The sequence below is a fragment of the Centrocercus urophasianus genome, unplaced genomic scaffold (assembly GCF_019232065.1).
Source record: "Centrocercus urophasianus isolate 14NV4802_14NV808 unplaced genomic scaffold, USGS_Curo_1.0 seq_9, whole genome shotgun sequence".
In the NCBI taxonomy this organism is placed as follows: Eukaryota; Metazoa; Chordata; class Aves; order Galliformes; family Phasianidae; genus Centrocercus; species Centrocercus urophasianus.
The window spans coordinates 39822668-39837496 of record NW_024885532.1 but is presented as its reverse complement, the minus strand read 5'-3'; the positions used below and the strand labels follow the sequence as shown (position 1 = coordinate 39837496).

Sequence of the window (14829 nt, the reverse complement as noted above, 5' to 3'; positions counted from 1 at the left end):
ATTAACCGCCAATAGAGATCACATTATCTTTAGCATACAGTAATTCAACAGTTAAATACTACAATTCATAAATGCACGCACGGTTATTGGGTGTGCCGCCAATCAGAGAGGCATAACTGGTGGACATTAAAAAAGAGAGAGACAAAGACGCCCAGGGTTATGTAAATCTGCTGTGTAACCCTGGCAGAGCTGCTTCCTAAGAATGCTCTGCTCAATTCTTAATAGAAGTATTGTCTGGAAATACATGCCCTGTAAGCAAGTAAGATTGAATGGTATTCATCCGTATCGTAAATCAATAACAGTATCCTTCTACTGTGAACAAAGCAGCTGACTTGTTTTAAACTGGATTTCAAATATGCTAAAATGTTTGAAAGCTGATAAATACAAGGGCAGCAAACATCAAAATGCTCCAATGATGTATTCTGAAGAAAACCATTAACAGGCTTTGCAATCCATGCCAGAGCATCTTCAAACACTGCAGCACTCCAGCAGAGCTCATCACCACCAGGACTCTGAGGAAGGTGCACCTCACTGGGAGCTGCCATAAGAACAGACTGGGAGAACTGTTTAAACAGCGGTTGGCATCAAGGCCGCATCCTGTCATCTCTTCTCTTTTAGCAATGCTGTCATTTCAGCAAAGATTACAGCAAAAGGAGAGACAAAATTTAGGCAATGAAGCTGGACAGCTTCTGTTCGCTGTGAACAGATCTCTACGTCCTATCTTTGCACTTTAATGGAAAAAATAACAACGATATCCTCCTCTGATTAGCATCTCAATCTCCCTGCAGTTGCAGGGGAACAAGCTGGGCTCTGACCTCTGCACCACCTCGCTGAAATTGCTTCCTCCCCAGCTTTAACTGCTAGTGACTGACTATATGAAGTAACAAGGCTGTGCTGGCTGATGCTCTTGTAAAGCAGCATTCATTACCTGCAATGTATCACAGATAGCTGCATCTCAAGGAGGTAGTAAAATTGCAGAATCCAGGAATAAGCTCCTCATGTGTCCCTGCCAAAACTCCAGCTTGGTAACTCCATGTCCTTGCAGCATTTGCAGGGGATAAAAAGTATTCCAGAGAAAACAAATGGTATCCCAGAATATGCTGCTGCAGGAAAATGCTTTCAAGCACCTTTCACTTACCAGGTACTATATAAAACTCAATCTATTCCGAGACAGAGGAAAGTCACACAGATGGCAGAAACATGGTTTTTCAAACTACTTTTTTCCACAGATTTTATGTACAAAATGATCACATGATTTATTTTAAATCTATGTGCAAGAACTATCTTAAGACTCACGGAAGTAACATGCTAAAATTCAGAAAAACAAATCCTCTCATCCAGACCATTACAAAAAGGGAGATGTGCTTAGCTGGGTTACCTTCTTGCCATATTTTCCATGTAGGATTTCAGTAGCTTGGGTCTTGGAAAGAAACTGAAATTATGTACTTGCTGTCAGATGCACGTCAAGATATTTTATTTGATGGCTTCCTGGCTGCCACAGTCCACAGAGAGCTGGGATTCAAATCAAGTCACAGATGAGAAGGCCAAATAACAGTACTGAAACACTTCAACAGTGCACAGCTAAGGCATAGAAATCCTTGCTGTAAGAGTCTGTGGAACTCTGTATGGGTTCATAAGCAAATCACTGGAGCTAACAGAAAAGAAAGAATGAAGGGGCATTCATTAAATATTGGGAAACTGCCTCTAGCTTGGGAAGTTTTCAAGTTGCAGACACTTAGAGATTGGGAGACAGTTCCATGGGAGCACCACCATGACCATGCTCTGCTTTGTGTCCTCTCTCCTTGGTTCCTCCCACTGGCTGCTGCTGGGACACTAGGTTTCAATCTGGTCCACTACAGCTATTCCAACGTTGTTAGACAAGCTGCAATACTAAGACAGATTTGGTTCCCAAATACTATTTATTCTATACAAGCTATTAAGAAAAAAAGGTATATAATAATACAGGTGTGAATTGGCTTTACCTAAGCAATTTTGGCTATACTCGACTATTGCAGAAACAATCATCATGCTACTCTGGTCTAAAACATGCAGCCCACATCAGATAACTCCTTAGGAGCCTGGCTGAGCACATTACTGGGATATTTATTCAACAACTATTGCATCATTTACCTCATAATTTTGCATAACTTGCACTTTGTTTATTAACACTAGTTTTAGAAAAAAATGTTTTTTCCTTTTCTGAACATGCCATATCAGAAGTGACATCCATTTAGATTTAAAAAAAAGTGAAGAAAAAACTGAAAGTTAAAGCAGAAAGAAAATACGTATGTACACTCTGTACTCACTGTTAGGAAGGTTTGCTTAGATTGATATTTACCTGGAAGAATACAGACTTCGGCTATGCTACCTCATCATGATGGCCTCCAGCTAAGCTGCTCCCATCAGAACGCAAGCCAGCATAAAAATATTAACATGCAAGGCTGGCATAAATTTTCTAGTTTACAGGAAACAGAACTCGTGGCTATGGTTCCTTAAAATTCCACTGAGTGAAATGTTAACATGACCCACAGAATTTCATAAGTTAATCCACTGAAAAGCTTCTGTAACAATGAAAAACCCTCTCAGCACCAGTTTCTCAGTCCAATGCTCATTTATAATTCATGACTGTTGAGCATCTTTGTTACAATTCAAATAATGTAAGAAATACTGATGCTGCTCTCCCAGCTCTGTCTGGAAAAGGACAGTCCCTGTGGATGCCCAACAGGAACAATGTCCTCCTGCTTTCAGAGAAGCGTGGGTTCTGCCATTTAAATTTGGTCCGTGACTCAAACAGAAAGAATATGCCAGATGAAAAATAAAATCTCCCTGACTAACACACTTTTACCTCTAGCCTAAGGACACAGTTTCCAAGAGCAAGCACCTCGCTGTCCAAGACAGGGGCTTAAGGCTTTTTTGATTAGTTGACTCCTATGCATTTTTCAGAAGCTATTATAGCTGTTATCTATACCACGCATGACTACACTGGACTAAGTTTTCCTACATAGCTTTCCCTAAAAGAAGTCCCCAGAATCCTTATGGGTGCTGGGCCCACAGACGGGCGAACCACGAGGGTGCCCCTCAAAGTTCTTCACCTGACAGGAAATCCTAACACAGCCACCACTTAGGACAAATTATTTCTCCAAATGGTCTAATTTGCAAAGACTGCAGCCTGTTTTGCAACAAGCAAGGAGCTGACCCACCAACCATTTCATACTCCATTAGTTTGGGAGAGGTTTGGACAGGAGACTGACAGAGAAAAGGCTTCATCTCAGTAGCACAACTGAAAGCCACCAACTTGCTGGAGTGACTACTTGCAGTCAAGCAGTTTCCATTTTCGTCCTCTTTTCTTTTCCTTTTTTCGTGTTAACCTAGGTCTTACCAGAGTGAGTCACTGCTGAGACACCATCTCCACAGCACGCTGACTTAACGCAGCTGAGCTGGTGGCAGTAACAACCTAAAGCACACAGCTTCTGTTTTCCTGCTGAAGCTTGAAAGAGATGCTGATTTTCAAAAATGAAGATTCGTAACTGGTATAGAAAATGCACTATACCTAAACATAAGCACGTATCCCAGTACAGATGAGCTTTCTTGTTCTCTGTAACCATCCAGGCCGGCAGAACTTTAGATTCACCTCCAACCTCAGAGCTGACAGGCTCCACTGTCTCCTCAGATTACTGCCTATACTTCCACTAAGAGGACTTCTGGCTGCATTTTAGTGACTTAATGGCTGTAAAAAAAAACACCAGAAAGTCCTGCAGAAATGATAAAGCCACTTATTCTGTGTCCTCTCCTGTAGGGACGGAAGAGTGGTTAACACATATTGTCTACTGAGATCTCCTATTACGTTCCAGTCCACGAGCCCTCCTTCTGTATGAAGTAACCAAATCCAGACTAAGACCCTAGCACTGGAGTAGGCCCAGCTCCTAAGAGGTTGACAGCCTTTAGTTGTATCCAGCTTCCCTCTGCATGGACAGAAATCAGACCACGCAATGGGTATCCCAAGTTTTCTAAGAAATATGTAGTCATAGACCTAGCTTCTAAACCAAGAATTACTCATGTTGGATGGCTGAATGCTGCTTTAAGTATTCATGAAGCACAGCTTAACCCAAAGGAGTGTCCCATATAAAAAACCAACAGCACTACACAGTCAAACTGCTTTTGCTTGTATTGCAAGTTTCTGTTGGATAAATAGGTCAAGGAACTACAGCTTTATCTAAAATACCTTTTGCATAAGTCACCTAAAGAACAGGGGCATGGAGGGAAACCCTCCTTCTGCCTCCATTCTCATTTTGCTTTTCAAAGCTGTGGGTAAGACACTGCTCCAGCATGGCTGAAGACCGCTCTCTTTCCACCTGTCCTCTGCTCACGTCTAACACGTACAAGGCTCCATCTCCTCTGAGGAACAACAAGGCAGCCTGCAGGTTCCTTCACTCTTTAATAATGCTGCAGTTGACCTTTTCAACCAACACGCCCTTTCTTCCAACTGCTTGTGAAGCACCCACACTGAAGTCAGAAAACAAGTTTTAAATTGCTGGAATAAGAGTCACTTATCTTAAGACAGGTTCTACTTAAATGATCCCTTATGTTACTGTCTTCCCCCAGTAACATCATGGGCAAAAATTAAGCTACTGATGTAGTTGAACAGTTTGTTTGGGTTTTCTGGAAAGAGTGTAAGATAGAAAAAAAAAAAAAAACCTTGAGTTTTAGTATGCATCAAAACAGCATAAATGAGTTGCAGTCTTTTGGTTCAACACCCTCCCAAGGTATCTGCTCACAAGTAGAGACTGCAAAAAGTAAAACAATTGAAGACCACAGTGGTTGAGATAACTGACAAAAAAACTAGAAGGAAGAATCCAAAAGATAGGTTAGAGCTTATCTTTTGCACGCTAATCAATCACAATAAGCTGCTGACTAATGGACACCATGCATTTCATGTTTTCATGCGTTTCCTACCAGAAAAACCTGGAATTTTCCACTGCAAGATACTAATGAAGAGTCCTGATTCAGACTTTTCCGACAGTAGTGCCCTTGAACAAAAACTGCATCCAACTGAGTTAAGAGGGCTTAAAAGACAGGCGCTACAGCAACTGTCAGGGCACCTGCAGGTTGTTTTGATCAACTTTCGGAGGAAACAGAATATGCCTTCTCATCATGGGGAGAGCTGGAATCATTCTGCAACTTTAATCTTCGTTTAGTGCGCTCATATCAACTTATTGCTTCCCAGGAACAATAATAGCTCGTGAATTTTAAGCAGCATACTTTGACATCTGTACGCTATACAATGCCTACCATGCACGTGCACAGTAATTCTGAAGTCTATTCAGTAATATGGGTGCTTCCATTGAAGCAAGTGCCTTCTATGATTCTATGATTTCCTAGTTCTACCTTCATTATTGCAGTAAGGCAACGAGTACTCAGCAGAATAATCAAATCCTGATGCTGATTTCCAAGGAGGGTCAAGGTTCATCCTGCTGGTTGAACACCCAGTGGGTATTTGCAGGAAGGCAGTTGATTTCAAGACACAAAACATATTGTAGTAAAGCAACATTTCAAGGGTTCTTCCAACGTGGATGAGATCCAACTGGTGTCAGGTAGAATATTTAGACAGTGTGTGGGCGCCCCATTTCATTAGAGGTCTAATCAAATTTCTGAATGCTAGAACAAATTACTATTTCCACCTCTCTAATCAGCAGTGAGGGTGCTTTACTGAGAACAATGTCAATCAACTCGAAAAGAGGTGTTTTTTTTTTTTGTTTTTTGTTTTGTTTTAAAGTTAATGGAAATAATTACATTAAAACAGACTTAATACCATATGGCCAAAACACCTCCAGATATATTCAGTCAATAATATAACTATATTCCCTTCGCCACATGCTAAAGGAGGAGACATGAAACATATTTACAAGCACATGCTATTGAATTAGCTTCACTGCTGTTAAGATAGTGTTTTACTTAATAATTTTAACTGCACAATCCATATAGAAGAGAGAACATATGCTGGCTTTCAGTCGTTGTATCAGTATCAGCAAAAGCAAATCCAATGCAGTAATAACGCAGAGACAGACAAAAGGCGATTCTGAGTAGGCAAGCATACTGCTCTAAGAACAGTTTACACCAAGACAGCGAGCCCTTCATACTATCAATGAAACTCTGACTTTGGTTCTGTGGAGCAGCTCAGTGGTGTAAACTCCTCAATTCCCAAGCTACCTATCCCCAAGTCACATTTAACGTTCATCTGCATGTGAAAATGTTAAGCGAGACCTCTTTGTGATCATTATTCCTTTCTAAGGAAGAATCTTTAGAAGTATCACCTAACTGTAACAATGCAGAGTCCTCTCTGGTTCCATGTCAAAATCAAGCTCAAATTTAATACTCTAGAAACAGGTGCACAACTACGTATTTTGATTGCGAAGTGCAGTAACTGAGATACATTAAATGTATTTGCAAGTTTTTCACTTGCTCCAAATAGATGAAAATTTGTGTTCAAAGTAATCTTCCAAATGTCTTCTGTGCTTTAAGAGATTATAGAAACCTATGGTTCCACATAATACTCAAGAATGTGGTTTCTTCTGGCTTTCATATGTGTTAATCTAACACTTGTTATGTTGGAAGATTTAAAACACAGCTCTAAGGGTGGTCCATGCATTAACCACACAATATGGAGCAAGTGCATGGGGAACTCACTTGTGTGATACAGGCTTATCCCCTCCGCTTCCAGCCTATTTATAAGACACAAAGCCAAGAATACTTCCTATTTCTCTAAAATTATTCGTTTTTTTCCACACAGTGCCCCAAGGAAAGGGACTGCATGCAGCCTTGAGTCACCACTTTGCTAATCTATGAAAACTAGTGCTTACCTTGAGAGAAATATAAGAGTCATTAACAAGAAAGAAAGCAGATGTTTAATCAGGAGGTTGTATCTACTTATCTTTCTCTAATTCAGGCAATCAGGGACATTCAGGAAAGATGTAAGATGCCTTTCCAGAATGAGCACACCAATTTCCATCTCTGACCCTGACTGTCATCATTTACACTCTGCTTAGCCCTCCCCTAACTTGTGTTTGGTTAAGCCTGCAGTTGTCACAAACACTACACCCTAGCAGAAAAAAGCCTACACTTCAGAACATCTAACTCTCAACTTAATTACGATGCAAAAATGAAGATGTTTAAATGAGTCAATGATTGATAACAGTCTATACCAAGAGCAAAGCTGTTCATTTCTCAGCATCCTGAAGATGCAATATTAACTCTCATCTACTCTGGTATTTTGTCCCAACCAATAGTTACCCAATGTCTGATATGCAAGAAGTATCCTATAACAAAAACCAGAAACCAGTAGTTAAGAGAGACAATTGAAATTAATAGCCCTCGATCACAGTCTCCCTTATTATCAGTAACACCAGTTTGCCCAAGGTGTCACACAGAAAATCCCATACAATTTGTTGAAACACCACTAATGCATTCAATGCACTGATTGATAAACGGGGAAAAAAAGAGAACTGTTTGCAGAGAATATCCCCACCTCAGAAATACTTTTGTATTTTATATAATATACATGTTATATAAAATATTTACAACACATTTGAGTCATCTACATCACACTTCCTATAGCTTCTACTTAAAAGGCACAGACTACCAGGCTGGGCTGCTGAGAAAGCAATGGGAAGGACCTCAGCATACAAACTGGAACACCTGCAAAGAACAGGGAAATCAAATAGCGTGAATTATTTCCATGCAGATTTTTCCAAAGCTGATGATGTGCCGTTTCTCATTAATAAAGATCTCCCTCCTGATAATTTGAATCTCTTTTCTACTGAAAACACCACTCTTCCCCCCAGTCTATCCTGACCCACTTAGACAAAAGCCAATATTCAGTCTGGCCATGCAAACTGCAATCCATTCTTACTCTCCAGCCCTGGAAATGGAACTCTGATAATAAGATCTCCAGACAAACTCCCCTAGCTAAGCAAAACCAGAGGAGAATTACACCACTATCTTCTCTCTCAAGTGTCTCTAGCCAGAAAAAAAATAGTTCAAAGAGAGAACCAAACGAGTATCAACATCTCCCTTGCCAATGTGAGAGAGGAAAAACCAAGGATGCTTAATGAGCCATCTTTTTTTTTGTTTAGATTTCAAAACATCATCATTTAAAGAGACATGAAGTTTGAAGCACTAATTAAGTAATATGCATAAATTTAAAGCAAATGCTCACAGAATCCACATCTCCAAACCACAGCCTGCGATTTGGCTAACGTAAGGCACCACTCCTACCAGCAACAGTAAGTCTTAGTAGAAGACAACGTCCACACTTGGCCAACTTGCCCTCAACGCTAAGCCTCAAGGTTTCTTTTGAAGAAAATCCTCCCCCCCGCTCCCATTCCCCTCCTGCCTCCATTAGTTCCCTGCAATTCAGAGAATACATTTCCTTTCTTTTTTACTTTTTAAAACAAAAGTGACTATTCTACATGAGCGCAGTTCATACAAAGCTCGTCACTGCAAAACTTCATCCTCCACTGGAGGTTCATTTCACCCCTGTCATTCTTACCACAGGTCAGCTCAAAAACTGCATTCTCATTTTTAGCACATGAGACTAGAAAGGTACAACAAAAAAGTTTTATACTGACACTTAAGATACAAAGCAGAAGAAAACAGGAACACTCAATAAGAGCAGACATGCTGAAGAAACAGTACTGCTCTCCAATTCCAGACACCAAAGCCAAACATTAACGAACACAGTCAAAAGAACAATTATTTTAAAGGATCAGATTCTAACAAGATAGAAATTGCTAAAAGATTGTGAGAACGGAGGACAGAAATCAATCATCACTGGACTTTCAGATGTACATATTCTAAAAGGAAGAATCTTGGGAAGTAAGGGGTTTGTTTATTTATTTATTTATAGAGCCAATCCTTCCAGGAAAATAGGACCAAACGATGAGGGTGAGAGTCCTGTTGATTGCCTAGAGCCTGGTTTTTACATTCTGGACCCTCACAGACCACACTCCCCATTTCTGCCCCAGCCGTGCAGATGGGCTCAGCACTGCAGTGACCTGAGTTGGTTTCTCCCCAGCTCCATTCCAAGGGAATGGACAAGAAGCACACATTGTGTTGCAGACAACAGTCACTACAATCAGATTTGATAAAGAGTTAGCTCTTCATGCCAAAGACTGCAAACTGTTGTGAGAACTTCTTTAGAAAGAAGCCCACCTAAGACCTAAAGTTGCCTACATGGCAACCATGAGTTAAGATAACTACAGAGTGACCAAGAGCAGCACAAAACTACACTGGACATTGTTCAGATTGACAAAGTAAGATGCTCTGCCAAGCATCATGGCCAGTTATCCAACACCAATCACAGTACTGGAGTACCATGCCACAGAACAGTAATGTGAAGATGCTGCATCACAGAAAACCAGGGGTGTTTTTCAAGCAAAGGCAAAGCAGCTTTAGTTTGCATATGTTCAGAAGCCACTGAACCAGGCTGGCTTTCCTTACAATAGTTGAGATGTCTTTGAGAGGCCTACTAACTTCTACAGAATAGGTGACAGCACCTGTATGACTCATGGTGATGTGCATTTTTGCTTACAGGAGCTTCTGAGACCTGACATCAGACTATTTTTGGTTCACTTTTGGGCTATTTCCTTATTCACCCACGTGAAACATTAAAGTGAATGAAAGTCTCCCCCCTCTTTCTCTCTCTTTTTCTTTTTTTTTGACATGACCTCAACTCACTGAGTCTAGGCCAGTGCTATTGTTAGCACTACATCATTGAATGACATTCACAACACTTTCTATCTTAAAAGCAGGTGTATTTTTGACAATCTAGACCTAGAACAAACTCTTCCAGAACCTCACAGCCCTGGACACGTAATTTTCCATCCTAACTGTATTTATGACCATTTTATATCCATCTGCTCCTCAGCTTATTTCTCCTTGCTGGTTCTTACTGTATGATGTATTTATGGACATCCATCATAACCCCGTATTTCTACTGGATTAAAAAAGCAAAAGTCTTTTACTCTCCTTTTGTAAAGTAAGTCATCTATTTCTCTGAGCATCCACCCAGCTCAATTCTGCACCTTTTGAACTGTGATCCATCCTGGCTTCCTTCCTCCCAGTTGCAAAATCCTGTGGGACTGTCCTGGTCCTCCAGTACACTGAAATCCCCCTCCCTGGCCCCTACATGGAGCTTAACCAGACTTACAGGTAATGAGCAGTTACAGGTGACTCTTACACGCCATGCCACTGCATCTCACTCCAACTCTTCAGTACTCTGCTGCTCAAGGTGTCCCATCTTGCTGTGAAACACTCTGTTCTTCCACCAGATGGCCAATATTTACCACTTCTCTCTCCTGTATGTATCTGAGAAATGGTCACACTTCCATCATGATTCAGGAAAGTGTTAAACCAGATTAGTTTTGAAAGCGATGTACTGAAAAGCCAATGCCAGCCTCCATCACTGCGGCCCACCACCATCTCCAGCCCCATCACCGCTCTGCTCACTACGGGAACAGAAAAACAGACAAAACGGGGCAGACCACAGGTCTGCAGTGCCCACAGGGCTGGCACAGCTGACGTGCAGCAGCCAGCACAGCTTACAGCAGCACCTGCCCACAGAGCTACCACATCCTACTGACAGATCTTCAATTTTTCGGTCACAAATTCCCCCAAATGCTTTCCAAACCTATTTAAACTTTCTGCTGTTGAGAACAACATTTACTTCCAGATGACTTGCTGGTGAAGCCAGAAATTCGGCCTGTGATGTTACTTCAGATGTTTAATGAATGAGATCTAGTTTCAGTCAATCTGCAGCTCTCAGAAGAGGACATTACAGCAGATCTCATCAGCAGAAGGCTACGATTTAAGTCTAGTGTGACCTACTTTGGTGGTATCACATGCATTTTTCATTTATCTGTATGTTTTTCCTTCTACATCAGTTGTAGTAAATTGCCTATTGCTGAAATTCATGTTGAAGGAGACTGGCATGGGGGATGCAGAGCATGGAAAATTCCACCCCTCACATTCAGCGCTTTTTTCCTCCCAGAGATCACCCACATTTGGCAGGTTTGTGAAAAAAAAAAAAAGGGAACAGATCTGGGATTTGAGAGCTCTCCCAGGACACCAGGAGGGAGATGGGCTCAGGCTTCCCTCGGCTGCCCAGCGCTGCCCTCCATCTCCCTTACTGACACCTGGCACAAAACAAGTATTTAATTCTGGGACCACTCTAACACATTTTCTTTTCTATCTCATCTGTACTTGCACAAAAAAAGATCCTTTTACTATCTATGCATTACCATTTGCAACTGAGCTGCACCAACTGGTGAACTCTCCCTGTTCTTACACTTCCTGACATGCTGGGGTTTTTCCATCCCCTAAAGACTCTCTGCTTACTGCACAAAGCCTTCCTGAGGCAGTTATTTGTCCAAAGGATTACCAAGCCCCTCCTGTGTGCACCCTTCTGGCTTGCTCAGGATGCAGATTTCTTTTGGGTACAGAAGCTGGGGTTTGGGACAAGCTGCAGCTTGCAGCCAGCTGAGGACTTTCCACCTCCAGATCTGACAACCACATGGGTCACAGAAACAGCAATAGCTTTCAGCCACCTCAATGAAATTCTTGGCTCCAACATTCCCACACCACTTCATGTGCTTATGTGCCTCCCCATACACAAAAACACCACGTTTTAGTTAAAAAGCCTGCTTATCACATCCACAAACTGAACTACTGATCTAATTTTGCTCGTTCTTCCATTTATTTTAAGCTGAATCGCAGCTTTAGCCTTGACTGCCTTTCCAACAAGCTCACCTGCAGTCTAGAACAGCCTCACCAATCACTGGGTGTCATCCTTTGATTAGGAAAAGCAACACAGCTCTCATGGCTACAACCACCTCACCCCTCTCATCAGTAGCAATTGTTCTGCAAGCATACCTGGTTACTTGAAGTGTCCCTAACAAGAAAACCAACTAGAAATGATTCTTTTTATTATGAAAAATCTTCTTCGTAGGCCAATTTAACTAGAAAATCCTCAGCAAGTACAACAGAACTTCGTTACATTACATCACTGTGATCAATCGGAAATGATCTGAAATCTGAAGTACTGCATCTGGCTGCTCCTGTTGAAAGAGAAGCTCACCTTCACCCATCAGCATTCAAAATCTTCCAGGCTATTTGCAGTCTCGCCCTGTGGCACCAAGCAGGAGGCTGCTTCGGCCTCGTGTCTTACTGACACTGCACTGCCCAGCTGCAGGCATTGAGTGCCTCCAGATAAAGGCTTGAGACTGAGGAGGGCAGAAGAGATTCAGCACATTTTAAGGCCAATCATCCTTCCAGCATATTATCACATGAGCTTAAAAAAAAGTACCATCAAAAGAACAGATGAGGCAGCACTTATCTGAAGATTATTACTCTGAGTCTCAAGCCAAATCTGCATCTCACTTCCACTAAGCCTTGTTGTTTTCTCCCTGTTTTCTAGTTGTACGCTTGCCAGTAAAGTGCAAAAGGTTAAAATTTACAGTGATTTTATTATACCAACTTTTAAATGATTACAGATGAAGTCAGCAGCTTTCTGCTTCTATGTTTATTGCCCTGCCAAAAAAAACCAGATGCAACGATGTCCTGTGCAACCAACACAAGCACAATGCACATCTCAAGGAACAGGCTGGATTTCGTGGGCTACAAGCTTTCTCTTTTCTTTCCCCAGTTTTGCAGCAGTTTATGCCACCGTGGAAAAACCAGGGCAGGTTCCTAAGTTTTGCCATAGAAACATTATCACATAGAATGGCTGAGGCTGGAAAGGACCTTAAAGACCGTTCAGTCCCAACCCCTGCCATGGGCTGGTTCTCCCCACCAGCTCAAGTTGCCCAGGGCCCATCCAACCTGGCCTTGAGCACCTCCAGGGATGGGGCACCACAGCTCTCTGGGCAGCTGTGCCAGGGCCTCACTGCCCTCTGAGCAAAGGATTTTCTCCTAACATCCAATCTACATCTCCCTTCTTTTAGTTTAAAACCACCCTCTCCCGTCCTATTACCTATATCCTCCCTAATTACTGAAAAACACCTAATTAGGGAAAGTTTCCTGTTACCTTGACTGTAAATCCTACTCCTACCCCCCAGTATCAAAGCAGCACACAAAACCAGCCCTACCCAGCACGGCGTGAGTGCAGCTTCCAAAAACCAACAGCAACTTAATCATTTTTATTTAATTTCAGACATGCCAGCGCTGCCAAGCACCACTTTATTTGTCAACAAAACGTTTTGATGATCTGGCAGAAGGCAGCACACTCCCTCCCCACTTTCTCCACATATTTGGCACTGCTTAAGGCAGGTCTGAAGCTGTTCTGGGCTTAAACCCCACTCCTTTCTTCGTGTCACCGCTGCCCCAAAGGCAGCGCTGCAGCCCGGGGGGTTCGGCCCTGCCAGGAAATGGTTAAGCCGCCGATGTGCGGCTCTGATCCATCGCATTTCTCGCAGGCTGAGCTCAGAGCCCAGCACCGAGTATCAGCCGTAACATGATCCAAGAGTTTATGGAAAAAATAACCGCGCATACCAAGCACGCACATTTAATAAGATTTTCTTTCCATTCAAACAGCCTAGAAACATGATTTTTGAGATCGGCTTCGCCCTCCGACCGGGCTCTAACATCTCTCCTCCCCCTCCCCTAACACACACCTCCTGTCCAAAAACCAAACCCTTGGAAAAAAAAAAAAAGCAAAAAAGAGCGCTCGTACTGCAGGGAAGAGAGGCTGGAAAAACAACTTTGATTGGCACTTGGCCTGACCCACAGAGGAAGAAAAACAGATTTTGGACAAAGAGCGCAAATATTTGAGCTCGCTGACTTCGAGACTTTCTCAGCCTTTCGGAAGACGAAGCCGGAGCGGATTGAATCGCAGTCTCTCCCGGGCTCGGGGCGGTCGCGTTTGCACAGCTCAGCGCTTTTAATTCATTGGCGCAGCGCAACCGGAGCGCAACTCGCCGGGGCGGCGGAGCGGGGCGGCACAGCGTGGGGCGGCGGAGCTGCTCGGAACGGGGCTGAGCTCAGCGCACGGAGCGCGGCTGCGGAAGGCCTTTTTGGAGTGATTTCGTGTATTTTTTTACAGCATTGATTCCCAGAGCTCCTCGCCCTCGAAAAGGTGTTGGGGACGAACTCCCGAGTTCGTAAGCAGCCCCACGGCGACCCCGGGGCGGCACCGCCTGTCCCCCGACACTCCCACCCCGCTGCCTTCACCCCTAATTCCCGGTCCCGAGCCCTCACCCTGCGCCCATTTCGCCCTCCCCCCTCCACGGCTGTCTGCACCCCACGGCCCCACTCCGACCCCCCGAACCTTCAGCATCCAACACCCCCCGCTGCCCCTCCGCACTCACGGCCGTGCCCCCCGCTACCTGTCTCGGCACCTTCCGGCAATTGCCGCACACCCTGTACTGGCCGGCGGCGGATGCAGCGCCGCCGCCGCCGCCGATGGAGCCGGCGCTGAGCCTGTTCATGCTGCCGGGGCCGGGCCGGGGTGCGGCGGGGACCGAGGCTCGGCTGTGCTGGGCTCCGTGCCGCTCAGCAGCCCGCGCCGCCGGCCGCCCCCATCCTCCAGCCGCGGCCCCAGCTCCCCGCTCCGGGCCGCTGCCCCCCGAGCACACACCCCTGCGCGCTCCACCAATCCGCGCCTCCCGCCCCGCCCACCGCTACGCCGACCGACCAATCACGAGAGCCACACGCCGGCGACCAATGGGGAGAGCTTTTGCCGGCTCCCATCTCCGGGCAAGCTGAGATAAGGGGCGGGGAAAAGGGCGGGACCGGCGCGGCAGAGGGGCGGGGCCAGCCGCGTCTCTGGGCAGCGTTGGG

The 14829-nt window shown here is 44.1% G+C and overlaps 1 protein-coding gene across 2 annotated transcripts in view; it reads right to left on the bottom strand.

Moving 5' to 3' along the window:
• The window catches only part of SESN3 (sestrin 3), a 38555-nt gene extending 24108 nt beyond the window's left edge, over nt 1-14447 (bottom strand). For both annotated transcript variants that reach the window (XM_042838698.1, XM_042838699.1), the window contains exon 1: nt 14376-14447. The gene's annotated coding sequence lies outside the window, so the exon portion shown is untranslated. The remainder of the gene's footprint in view (nt 1-14375) is intronic.
• Nucleotides 14448-14829: the final 382 nt, after the last annotated feature.